Source organism: Telmatherina bonti, assembly GCF_933228915.1.
Source record: "Telmatherina bonti genome assembly, chromosome: 19".
Taxonomy (NCBI): Eukaryota; Metazoa; Chordata; class Actinopteri; order Atheriniformes; family Telmatherinidae; genus Telmatherina; species Telmatherina bonti.
Window position 1 is genome coordinate 39,534,072 of NC_136617.1, and position 14,455 is coordinate 39,548,526.

A 14,455-nucleotide genomic window follows, 5' to 3' on the forward strand; every position below is an offset into this window, starting at 1 on the left:
TTGTTGTTGAATCAATGGATGATGGATAGATGAATGGATGATGAATCAATGGATGGATAATAGATGAATGGGTGATCAATTGATGGCTGATAGATCATTGAATGGATGGATGATAAATCGATGGATGGATAGAAGGATGGATTGATAGATGGATGGATGGATGCATGGATGAGGAAATGATGGATGGATGAATAAATGAATAAATGGATGGATTAAAGAATGGATTGATGGATGATGACTTATGCATAGATGGATAGATTAATGGATGATGGATAGATGGATGGATTATAAATTGATGGATGGATTAATAATGGATAGATGGATGGATGATTGATGAATGATGAATCCATGGATGAAGGGATGATGGTTAGATGGATGAATGATGATGGATGGATGATAAATTGATGTATGGATGATGGATAAATGGACGTATGGATGATGGATAAATGGACTGATTATTGATGGATGGATGGATGGATGATGAATCTATGGACAAATGATGGATAGATGGATGGAAGATGGATAATGAATCGATGGATGGATGCATGAAAACATGATGGATAAATAATGGATAAATGGATGATGGAAAGATAGATGGATTATGGATGATTGGTGAATCGATGGATATGGATCAATGGATGGATGGGCAGATGATGGATGATGGATAGATCAGATGATAAATGGATGGATGGGTGGATGATCAATTGATAGATGATAGATCGATGAATGGATTTGTGATGAATCGATGGATGAATGGATGGATTGAGGATGAATCAATGGATGGATAAATGAATGATGAATTGATGGATGGATAAATTGACAATTAATTGATGGATGGATGGATTGAGGGATAAATTAACTGATAGATGGATGGATGGATGGATGACAGGCGTCTTAGAGGAGGCTTTGAGGCTACAGACTGGAACGTCCTCTGTGAACCTCATGGAGACGACATCAACGCCATGACTGAGTGTGTGACAGATTACATAAACTTCTGTGTGGACAGCATCGTCCCAACAACAACAGTGAGGTGCTTCCCCAATAACAAACCCTGGATCACCAGTGACCTGAAAAAGCTGCTGAACATCAAAAAGAAAGCCTTCAGGGATGGAGACAGGGAGTTATTGAGGGCAACACAAAAACAACTTAAAACACAAACTAAGAAGTGCAAGGAGGACTACAGGAAGAAGTTAGAAAGTCAGCTCCAGCAGAATAACCTGAGGGATGTGTGGTCTGGAATGAAGAAGATCACCGGCTTCAAGTTAAAGGGGGACCAGCCTGATGGAGGTCTGGACAGAGCTAATGAGCTGAACATATTCTTCAACAGGTTCAGTTCACCCCCTACCTCCAGCCCAAAGTCAGCCCACTGACTCTCCAAAATAGAGTCCCAGTGCTGTGGAAAACCTCCTGCCTTGTTCCAGTGACTAAAAAAACACAACCAGCTGAACCAAGTGACTACAGACCAGTTGCCCTGACATCTCACATCATGAAAGTCCTGGAGAGACTCTTACTGGCTCACCTCAACAAGCAAGTAAACACCTTTCAGGACCCATTCCAGTTTGCATATCGTAATGGACTTGGGGTTGAAGATGCCATCATATACCTGCTCCAGAGAGCACACTCTCATCTGGACCATTCAGGCAGCACTCTGAGGGTCATGTTCTTTCATTTCTCAGTGCTTTTAATACCATTCAGCCTGCTTTGTTATGTGAGAAGCTCCATAAATTCCAGGTGGATACCTCCACAACCACCTGGATCTATGAATACCTCACAAACAGACCCCAGTTTGTGAGGCTGAAAGGTTGTGTGTCTGAGATGGAGGTCAGCAGCACTGGTGTACCACAAGGAACTGTACTCTGGCCATTCCTCTTCACTCTGTACACCTCAGACTTCCAGTACAACTCTGAGTCCTGTCATCTGCAGAAATACTCTGATGACTCTGCAGTTGTGGGGTGTATCAGGGATGGACAAGAAGCAGAGTACAGAGAACTGGTCAGTCAGTTTGTTAAATGGTGCGGTGACAATCATCTCATATTAAATAGCAGCAAAACAAAAGAGATGATTGTTGACTTCAGGAGGAAGAAGAATAAACAAAGCACTGTTTCCATCCTGGGAGAGGAGGTGGAGGTGGTGGAGGAATACAAGTATCTTGGAGTTCAGCTGGACAACAAACTGGACTGGAAATGCAACACTGACTACATCTACAAGAAAGGTCAGAGCAGACTGTACTTCTTAAGGAAGCTGAGATGGTTTAACGTCTGCACCAAGATGTTGCATATCTTCTAGAAGTCTGTTGTGGAGAGTGCAGTCAGCTTTGCAGCATCTGCTGGGGTAGTAGCATCAGAACCAGAGACTTGAAGAGAATCAACAAACTGATCCAGAAAGCTGCTTCTGTGCTTGGAGTAACTCTGGAGCCGCTGGAGCTGATTGTCCAAAGAAGAATGCTGCACAAGCTGATGAAGATGATGGAGGATTCTTCACACCCTCTCCACAACACAGTGATGAAACAACAAAGTGTGTTCAGTGAGAGGCTTCTTCAGGTCCGATGTAAGACTGAAAGATACAGAAGATCCTTCCTGCCAGCAGCCATCAGCCTCCGGAACAAGACCTCCTCTAGTTATTATTATTATATACTACAATATTTAATTTCTATCTGGGTGTTAATAAAGTATTTTTCATTTCATTCATGTCTTTGGACAGTCATAGGAAGCATACATGTGTAATCATGGGGAGAACACACAGGCCACAGTTTGAACCAGCAACCTTCTTGCTGTGAGGCTGTATTGTGATTAAAACAACATGGTGCAAACTGTAACCAAATTATTTCCATACTAAATGTTTCCATGCCACAGGACAAAACCAACCTGTTGCAGGAGTCCATTTGTCTCAAAAGACCAAGACTTATTCATTTTAATTAAGTTTCATTTCTTCATCAGCACTTATCAACACTAATGGCTCTGCTGCCCCGCCTGGGAAATAAATGCTTCTCTCTGCCATTAATCATACTGGAATACAGCCTGAAGCACATTAGCCTGGAACTTTCATCACTGTCCCATTCAGCCTTTCCCTGACAACGCCAGCAACATCAACAGGTTAAAAACATCTAAGTTGCAGTCAGGACTTTATTCCTGCCATCACTCTGTAATAAGGCTGTGTAAATTCAGCAGTTTGAGTCTTTTTTTTTTTCTCTTTTACTATTGAAATTAGTACTTGAATACATCATAAGTTATTATTACTTTTGGGAAAATGTCTTCTAAATACGTATTGATGATGCTTTTCCCACGTATGTTTTACTAAATGCAGGAGAAAGACAAAGACAAATCTGTTGAAACTCATTATCTGTCATTACTGATGCAAACGACGATGGTCACCAGCTCCAAAATCCACATTAGCTTCTTAAAAACCTGTTGGGGCAGAGTGGGATGAGAGGACGATGCAGCTGACCTAATCATGAGAAAAAAACCTTTCAAGCTTCAAACCGGACATGTTTGCAGCCACAATCAATCTTATCAATTAGTTTGTTTCATTAAAGCCATGCCACAAACAGGCTCCAATATATAAATAACCCAGAATATCAATTTGTGACTTTTACATCTGAATAAGTGGGAAAAACAAAGAGTCTGTGTTAGATTTTATATCTAAAACAGAGCCATTCGGACTGGCTTTACAGACCCAACAGAACCTTTTGGACCGGCTTTACAGACCCAACAGAACCATTCGAACCTGTTGTAACCTGTCAGTATGATTTTTTCCAGGTGTGTGTGTGCACTGATTGGCTGCAGCGGCTCCTCATTCCAGCCCAGAGGATAAAGTTGTGAACTGCTCTCCAGCCACTGCCCGTTCGTCTGCTTACCAGCAGTATTGTAAGATCCAACCAGTTAACATTGTCAGTTTATCTGAATATCTAAGATTCTGCTTGTTTTTATCTGCCTTCCAGTCTCAGCCTTCTGGTCTCAGCCTTCCCAGCCTGTGTTATGGTTTCAGCCTGCCAAGCAGCGCTGTCCTCTTTAGATCAAGGAAAAAATAAAGAAACCTGGCTAAGAAATTTTTGTGTCTGATTTGTGAGAGCTCCTGCCAACTAGCCTTACCTTAACAGGACCAGGTTTACAGACAAAACGGAACTATTTGGACCAACTTTAGAGACCCAATGTGGGAATAATCCAGAGCTGCATCATGCTCCGGTTTGTCCTTCAATCCAGTCTGTCAGATGAGCTGCTGAGGTGATGGACACCATGATGAAACTTGTAAACTTTACTCTTCCTTTCAACATGGCATGCTTGGGGAATCCCTCAAAGAAGTGAATACAGCCATTAGAGTCAGAGAAGGATTAAAAAAGGAAAGTGTGTAGAGTTGGGTGTCATCTACAAAGCAGGGGAAGTGGGTTATGATATTTCCAGAAAATAAATCGAAGGAGGAGTATATAGATTGTAAACTGCAGAGAACTCAGGACAAAAGCTTGAGGTACACAAGTGGTGACTGGGTCTGGGTGTGATGTGAAAGATTTTAACTGAATACACTGAATATGATTGGAAAGACTTAAACCAAACAAAGGCCGTGTGTGAGATGACAACAAATAGCAGTCTGTCCAGGAGGATGGTGTGTGAAAGTTTATCAAAGGTCAAGGAGAATGAGATTGGAAATTAGACTGAAAATGATGTATAAATTGTTACTATTCTTAAATCTCTTACTTATTGTACATATTAATAGCAATTTGTCTGTGGTTAATCAGCATCACCATACATTCCATGGTATTTACCATGCATTCATTTACCATGAATCTTTTTTTTTTTTTAACTCGTCTTGTCCACAGCATGACAGCACAGTGACTTTCATAATATTCATGTAACTCATTTTCCCCAAAATATATTTATTATGAAAATGTTTTTAGTTGTCTGTCTTAATCATTGTGTTTTTAATTTTAGATGTTTCAACATTCAGAATAAAAATGAACATAAAACACTTCATGTATGCAAATAACTTAAAATGAACATATGCAGTAATGTCTAAAATCCTTCATCAGCATTGCCAGACAGCTGTTTTACCAAAACCAGTGGCTGGACTGATTCTTTGTTAAAAAAAAAAAAAAAAAAAGAGAGACCGGTAAGCGATGCCCCACTGAGAAAGATTATTATCAACATCCAGTCATTTGCAACAAAGGAAATGATACTGAAAGAGATGTGGAAGAAGAAGGGGATCTAGCTGGGCTCTCCAGCTATCTGCATCTGAGATTGTGAGGAAGCGAAGAGAATACAGGGGAATAAAAACAATCCTTGAGGAAAAGGGGATTCGTTTCCAAACTCCAAACGTATATACAGATCCACTGGGACACCAGGACCAGATCCTACACAAGCACATAGGAGGCACAGAGAGAACTGAAGAGATGCGGGTTACAGGTTGAAGGGCCGTAGCCTCCCGTTGGAGAAATATTGAAACCTGACTTCAGGAGCTTTCGGGAAGGAAGCAGGTCAGGCAGCCTGTGAAAACCTCGACGGTGGCCATGCTCCCTCCTGACACACACCTTACCCACCCCATCCATTATACATGCTCCATGTCACACCCCCCTACCCCCCTACCCCGGTTCACATACTCCCTGATGCACACATACACCATATAACACAACGCCTCTCACAACCTCCCTCTCTACACACCTCGACACACACCCCCCTTCTCACCCCCAGTTAACTCACTCCCTTATTTATCAGCACACACACCCCATCCCACACACATCCCCACCACAGTTCAAATCACCCCCTCCCCCCTACACACACGCACCCCAACTCACCTTTCCATCTCCATTCATACGCAACCCCCTATACGTGCCCACCCCATCCCTCCACCTCTACACCCCACTTACATACTCCCCCTTTATTCACACACACACACATCCCATTGCACACTCCCCCACCCCACTTCCACTCGACACATACACACCTGCCCCCACCTCTACTCTCTTACATTCCATCCGCAACTCAATCCATTTGCTCCCGCACGCCCTCATCTTTCCTTCCCAACATGTCCCATGTGGGACGCCCCTGGGGGAGCAGAGACCAGCAAGGCCCCTGTCAGGGCCCCCACGACTACCGCCCACCACCTCCCCGCAAATGATTGTGAAGTGTGTGGTGTTTGTAATTAAAATTGAATGGCAGATTTGATTAATTTGATTTTGATTGAAGTTGCTGGATAAGTCTGCTTCCCATTTAGAAGTTGGGAGAGAGATGGAATCTTCTAGCTTCAATAGTAATCTGTATATTTTGGATTGTAGCTTCGGGGCCTTAAGATTTAAGAATTCTGCAGCCCTGATAGGTAACTGTAAGTTTAGTTGATCAGTGGTGTATTTCTTACTTATGATAGATTTAAGTTGGTGGTATTCTAAGAATTTGGTGCTGCTGAATTCATACCGTGAAGAAATTGCATCAAATGGCAGAAAGTTTCCATTTTCTACTATATGTTCTAACTGCTTTACTCCTTTATTCTTCCACTGAGGGAAGTTTATCATCTTTCTGTTTTGCAGGATGTCAGGATTGTTCCAGATGGGTGTGAGCTTACATGGAATAAGTGCAGACTTGGTTACTTTCAGGAATTCCCACCAAGCCGTTCAACTGGAGCTGATGTTAATGCTTTTGAAACACTTATATGACTTGACAGTTGAGCTGATGAATGGTAAATCAGAGATGACTAAATCCTCACACAATGCTTGCTCAACATCCAGCCATGGCTCATCCAAAGAACTTGGATTAAGCCACTTGGAGATGCATTGCAGCCTGTTACATAAGAAATATTGGTTAAAATTTGGCAGGTCCAACCCACCTCTGTCTTTGGTCTGTTGTAAAGATTTTAGACTAATGCGGGATGGCTTGTTTTTCCAGAGAAATCTGGATATGTGGGGGTCTAGTGATTTAACCCAAGTGGAGGATGGTTTGGTGGGGATCATTAAAAAGAGATAATTAACTTTTCACTCCCCATATTCAAAGTAAACAGACAGGAGTACAGCAGCAATGCTGGAGAAAATGTGGGAATATGAATGCGAATCATACACGATTTCTGGTCTTGCACAAAACTGCAACCACTTTGGGACAGAATTCTTAAAACTCTTGGGGATTTATTTGGTGTCCGGTTTTCCAGGGATCCTACAACAATGCTCCTAAGATGGATTTGTGATACTTCATCCCATACCGAAGATGTTCACAAGTTCAAAACTTTGGTTCTTTCTTATACAAAATTAGTTACAAGGAGCTGGTTGAAACATGATCCTCCATGCTACAAACGATGAAAGAAAATTATAGAGGAGATATATATTTTATTTTACATAACATATATAGAATAAGTTATATATAAATATATATAAACACCCATCCGAGCTTTACTCCAACACAGGTCGATGAATGTGTTGCTAGAATGACAGCTTTAATGCGTATAACACTAGATAATGTTGCTCCTCTAAAGAAGAAGAGAACCAGTTAGCTGGTTTAATTCCCAGCTTCAAGCTTTAAAACAGACATCAAGACGTTTGGAAAGACAATGGCGTTCATCTGGCTGAGAAGAGTGTCTCATAGTCTGGAAAGAAAGTTTAATAGTGTAAAAAAAAGCCTTGCGTGTGGCTAGAACAGCTTATTATTCATCATTGATAGAGGAGAAGAAGAACAACCCCAGGTTTCTCTTCAGCACTGGAACCAGACTGACTAAGAGCCATAGTGCCGTTGAGCCATCTATTCCTTTCAACCTCAGCTGTGACGACTTTATGAGTTTCTTTGGAAATAAAATAGTTTCTATCAGGAAGGAAATCAGTAATAACCTGAACACTACTAATGTTATTTCATCTGCAGCAGCCTTAGAGACGTCTTTAGAAGCTGATTGTCATTTGGACCGTTTCTTGCCTGTACAGCTCTCCGAGTTAACCAACATAATAGCTTCATCTAAACCTTCAACCTGTGTTTTAGACCCCATCCCAACCAGATTATTCAAGTAAATATGTTTCTGAATCAATACGTCTGTACTGGACCTGATCAATTCATCTCTATTAATAGGATATGTACCTCAATATGTTAAGACAGCTGTAATTAAACAGTTGCTTAAAAAACCAACTCTGGATCCAGGAGTTTTAGCTAATTATAGACCAATATCTAATCTCCCCTTCTGGTCTAAAGTTCTGGAGAAAACAGTTTCAACCCAACTATGTTCCTATCTGAGCAGAAACAATCTGAAGAGTTCCAGTCAGGATTTAGAGCTCATCATAGCATCATAGGTGAAAGTCTGATGATCTTCTCATGGCCTCAGATGAAGGACTTCTGTCTGGACTCATTCTTTTAGATCTCAGTGCTGCATTCGACACTATTGATCACAATATTCTGCTACAGAGGCTGGAACATGTTATTGGGATTAAAGGGACCGCATTAAACTGGTTCCAGTCATATTTATCTGATAGATTTCAGTTTGTAAATGTAAATGATGAGTCTTCCTCACACACCAGGGTAAGTCATGGAGTTCCTCAGGGTTCTGTACTTGGACCAATACTTTTCACATTATACATGCTTCCCTTAGGAAATATCATCAGGCAGCATGGTATAAATGTTCATTCCTATGCGGATGACACTCAGATCTACCTCTCCATGAAGCCAGATGAAACCAATCAGTTCCTTAGATTACAAAGACGTCTTACAGACATCAAGACCTGGATGACTGAATTTTCTCCTTTTAAACTCAGACAAGACAGAGGTCGTTATCTTCGGGCCTGAAAAACTTAGAACAAAATGATCCAGTTATGTAATTAATCTGAATGGCATTAATCTGGCCTCCAGTACCACTGTGAGAAATCTTGGAGTCATTATTGACCAGGACTTGTCTTTTAGCTCACATTTAAAACAGGTTTCTAGAACCGCCTTCTTCCACCTGCGTAATATTGCAAAAATTAGGAGCATCTTGTCTCAGAAAGATGCAGTAAAATGAGTCCATGCCTTTATTACTTCCAGGCTGGATTACTGCAATTCCTTATTTATGGGTTTTTCCCAAATATGGCCTGAAAAGTCTCCATCTGATCCAAAATGCTGCAGCGAGGGTTCTGATGAGGACTAGCAGGAAAGATCATATTTCACCAGTTTTAGCCTCTCTACACTGGCTCCCTGTTAAATCCAGGATCAAGTTTAAAATTCTTCTCCTCACATATAAAGCTCTCCATGACCAAGCTCCATTGGACATAAAAGATCTTATAGTTCCATATATTCCAAATAGAGCACTTGGCTCTCAGACTGCAGGTTTACTGGTGGTTCCCAGAGTCTCAAAGAGTCCTATGGGAGGAAGGGCCTTTAGCTATCAGGCTCCTCTCTTATGGAACCAGCTCCCACCGTGGGTTCGGGAGGCAGACTCCCTCCACACCTTTAAGATGGAGCTGAAAACCTTCCTTTTCCATGATTCTTATAGTTAGGATATGAGCATCTCCTGAGTTGGAGTCTGCATGTACGGTACCCAACTGTCCAGGTTCTGCTCATTGCTCTTATAGTTATGGGTAGTCTAGCCATCCATTACTTATGTAGCAATGGGGATGTTACCTGATGCACTGAGAAGTACCTCGCTCTATTTCTCTAATATATTAATGTATAAATATATGACAATATTACCGTCTCTAACTTATTTCTCCTTTTTTCCGCAGGTCTTCCTGAATAAGTGCAGTTGTACATGTTGATCTGTCTTTCCTGTCCTCTCCACCCCAACCAGTCGAGGCAGATGGCTGCCCTCCCTGAGCCGGGTTCTGCCGGAGGTTTTCTTCCTGTTAAAGGGGAGTTTTTTCCTTCCCACTGTCGCCTCGTGCAGCTCAGGATGGAGGATTGGATCCAAGTCATGATTTGATGAAATCAGTTGGTTTCTATTATAGGATATGTATGAATGCTCGAAATGATGTGTATGTTGATTTGTGTATGTAAAGTGTCCTGTGACAACATTGTTGTGAAGTGGCGCTGTACAAATAGAGCTGAATTGAATTGAACTGATTGTCAAGACACACCTACAACTTCTCAATTAATTTCTCGAAGAGTCACAAAATCCTCTGTCTTGGCCTCACATGTTGTTTCTGTTCCTTCTTTGACTCTACCAAAAAATCAATTTTTTTTTCTTTTTTGGTGATGGAGTTGTGGGGCTTTCTTTGGCTCTGGGGGTAGCTGAGGTTCCAGGAGTAGCTGGAGAAGAGGGTGGTGAGGTGTTGGCTGCAGAAGACTGACTTGGTTCAACAGTCTCCTAAAGTAACAATATATAAGTAACAATCCAGAAATTGCTAATATGGCACTATATAATTTGCAACATGTTATATTTTTCTCTCCAAAAATTAGACATAAGATTATTTTGATATGTTTATCATACTGACATCAACAGAATAATGAATAATATTCCTGACAATAAAATATACAAAACATTACCATGTCCACTGATGTTGGATTCTCATCTTCAACAAAGGATGCCAGGATCCCTCTATGAGTGCAAGATGAACATAAAACAATGAATGCTGTAATTTCAATATTGTTATTAATGCTGAAAACACTTGCATTTGTAGACCACTTTTGCAGCGTGGGTAGTCATGTTGCCAGTGAACGCACTGTATGCTGGGAAATTTCTTCTACCCCTTCCCTTGATGTGTGGTCCTGGATAGTCTTTGTTTAAAAGGGCTGTGTAGCCCTTCCCCTTCCCCTCTTTCCAAAGGAGAATCGGGATACCCCTTTCCCTCACATGAACACGTAAAACAGAGGGGTAGGGCTAAGAGTATGGGGTAGAAATGGGATTGGGCCATAGTGGTATGATCCCTTCCGCTTGTGTGATTGGCTGTTTGGTGGGCTAATCAGGAAAAATTCCAGTCTTACTAAGGATGGAAATCACATCATCATGTACATTAGAGAGTTGTCATGACAATATCCTGCCAGACAGTTTTCTCTATGTCTTTCTGTGATATCCTCTTCTCGCTCCACCATCTTTAGGAAGATCCTTGAAATAAAGAACCTTGACATAACCAGGATCTGTTTTATGATCAGTATGTCACGGCTGGTAGAGAGAAGGTGTGGACCCAAATGCATAGAAGCAGAGAGATGCTGAGTCAAGGCTGGTTTCATTCTTGAGATGCAGGAACACAGGACACTTGGCACACAGGGGAGTGACTAACATAATGAATCCACAAACACAGAACTGAAACTGAGGGTATAAATACACTGAACACAGCAAGACACAGGTGAAACGAATGAACTAAATGAACCCAGGTGAACTAAATCAACAAGAACAAAAGCTAAACAAGACATAAGGGAGCTAAACAGGAAAAACTACAAAACAGGAAAACTAAGACACTAAAAGTCCAAACCATGGCAGTACCCCCCCTTCAAAGGCCAGCCACCGGACGAGGGTAGGTCTGGTTCAGGAAGATGGCCGGGAGGTCAGGACGATGGGGGTATGCCTGGTTCAGGAGGACGCTTGGGACGACCGGGCCAGACACAGCACAGGAGAAGAGCTGGTAAGCAAGCTTGGATCTGGAGGACAGTCAGGAGACATGGACGATGGGACCAGATACGGCACAGAAGAACAGCTGGAAGCAGGCTTGGATCCGGAGGATGGTCAGGAGCCTGCTCAGACACCAGGAATGGTTCTGGGGGACGTCCTGTAGGCAGACCCATATCTGGAGGATGACCAGTGGGCCAGGATGGTGGCTCAGAAGTATTTGCAAGGAAGGGACGGCCAGTCAGGCAGGTTTCCCCAGATGGGGCAACGAAGTCGGACCCCCAAGACAGGGCGTCCACAAAACCAGTGAAGAGAAGGTCGGAGCAGTGATTACAGGTGACCGACCTCTCTGGGGCTAGGAGGAGAAGCAACCTCCTTGGGTAATGGGGCAGCAGGAGGAGGAGCAACATCCTTGGACACAGTGGATGGAGGAAGAGGAGTGACCGCTTCAGACACAGGAACAGCCAGGGACAGTGGAGGAGTGACCTCAAGGACCAGTGGAGGATGAGCAACTTCCTCGTCGGGCACAGGGGACAGAGGAGGAGTGTCCTTTTCCTGGACCCCCTCGGGAACAAGAATCTGCAGTGCCTCGAAGCAATTGGGTGCTGGTGGCCTGTAGTGTAACCTAACCGTGACCGAAAGATGTAGCAGTCGCAATACTAGGCATAATACCAGCTCGGATGTACAGATCTGCTGAACTGTATCTGATAAATATTCTCTTCACAGCAGCCCTGAAATGCATCACAACAAGATAGATGCAATTAGAACCACCCTCCTATAACTCCTGGGTTCAAAGAGTGAGAGGACTGTACCGAATGGAAAAAATGACATATCTGTTAAGACTTCAAAAACCTATATTTAGACTAAGATGGGGCCTAGTGGAACATGTATTGATATAAAAACAGTTATGTGTAACCCTTGACACATGGTAAGACAAATTACAGTGTGATTGTAGTGTAATGTGGTAACAGTAATAAGGATCAACCAGAAGACCGAGATTCGATTGGGAGTCAAAGAATTGAGCAGCGATGAGCAACACAAAGTTAACATTGAGTAGCAACTCGTGTATTCTCTTATGAACATGGGCCAATGGCCATTAAGAGAAAGTAACAATAAAATTAACCCCAAAATAAAATAATTAGACACTATGCGCCTGGTGTGCGCGCAGAAAACACACAAAAAAAATATTGTTCATTGGCCCTTATGAGAGTGGGATTGTTGCAGGTGCACCTGATCTTGACAATTGTCAAAATGTAATATCATGAATGTGTGGGAAAGTGTTTGTGGTTATCTTTTCCCCTGGGTCCATCGGCTCGCCATCTGAATCCCGTCCAGTGACTTGGGGTCTTTTGTCCACTTCAAAAAACCTGACCTATAGACAAGGTCACATAAATCTATCATCATCATTCCTAGATGCATCAAGTTCCTTTATCAATATGAATATAATGCATTAAAGCATATTCATAAAATCTAATAAATTCTCATTTTCTGTTGGACAACATTTAAACACATCCATGTTCAGACATGAGGATAAAACATTCCAAAACACACATATCTCACTGTTCAAGCAGATAGTACTTGGTAATATTTCCTCATGGCACATGAATAACATTACTAACTGATTTTATGATGACTTATCATAACCAGATTGACATAAAATGCAATTAAACAATAAACATAAATTCAGTAAAGTACAGAAGTATTAAGAAGAATGCTTAATCACTATTTCTGCATTATAGGCCTCCTAATGCATAAAAAAGCTGCACCACAAATTACTCTGAATTACTGGAGCATTTCACACATATACAAAATAACAATATCACCATAAAGCATTACATGATGTAACAAATTTATCTCTTCTACTTAAATTGGCAATAATAGATTAATGATTTCCCTTTTTAAATACATATTTCAGCTTGAAATAAGTGCAACACTGCCAGCAGACATGTTCAAAACACTGCACCATTGTCCACCTCAGTTTACTCACACAGCTTCTTAATTCACTGCAGCTACCATTAGGATAATGCAGCCATACAGAAAGCCAACACCAGTACAGCCACAAGCACGTATCTCACCGTTGCTCTGTGATTAAGGTGGAGCATGTTGCCCTCTGTGCCTGACGCAGTTCACAATTGACGATATGGAACTAGCCTGTGAGATATAAAGCTAACATTAGCATGGTCGATGATACGAATTAGCAAGCACAACAGGTGTACGACTCCTCTTACCGACTTAACTCGTCTCGATGTCTAGTTGCTCGACTTTGGCTTGCAGCAGATATGGAAACAGCAGTTATCTCCCTAACACAAGATTTCTCTTATTTTTTCTGAGTCCTCTAAGCATGCAGCTTTCTCTCACTCTTGTGGTTGAAGCATGGGAAAAAAGGATGGAGAAAATAGCGCACAGAGCCTCACTCCTGAGCTTACAGGCCACTGGAGTCTCTGATTGGTTGTTGAGGAATAGGTATCCCCATGTGGGATTAAGTGAACTGAGTGATGCCTTCAGGGGCATGAGGATATTTAAAACTTTAACGATACAGTGAAAGAACAAAAATAAGCACTCGCTCTTTTGTTAAAAGTTTTCTTCACCTGGGCTACATATGGATGCTGTGGTTTGTGCTGCTTCGCCTTTCCACCCAAATTTGATCCATCTTTAAGAGTGGCTTGGTGATGCAGAAACCACCTAGACATGTATATTCTTATGCTGAGATGTACAAGCTATACATCTCAGCATTGTTTTCCTTAGAACCCACATTGTCAATCTCTGTGTCAATCATCGCTGATGTATGACTGTTTAATTGCTCTGCTGAGAAAGAAATAAAAATTCCAAGTCAAAAAAAACGAAAAGAAAGGGCAGCAATGTCCTCTCTGGCCTCCGCCCATAAATCCGTCATCCCCTGCTGCCATCACCAGGGGTGAAGAGTCTGGATAAGTAGCTTAATTGCAGCCTATCCAGTCTTTTGTTGGTAAGCTAACTAATGGCCTCTTATATA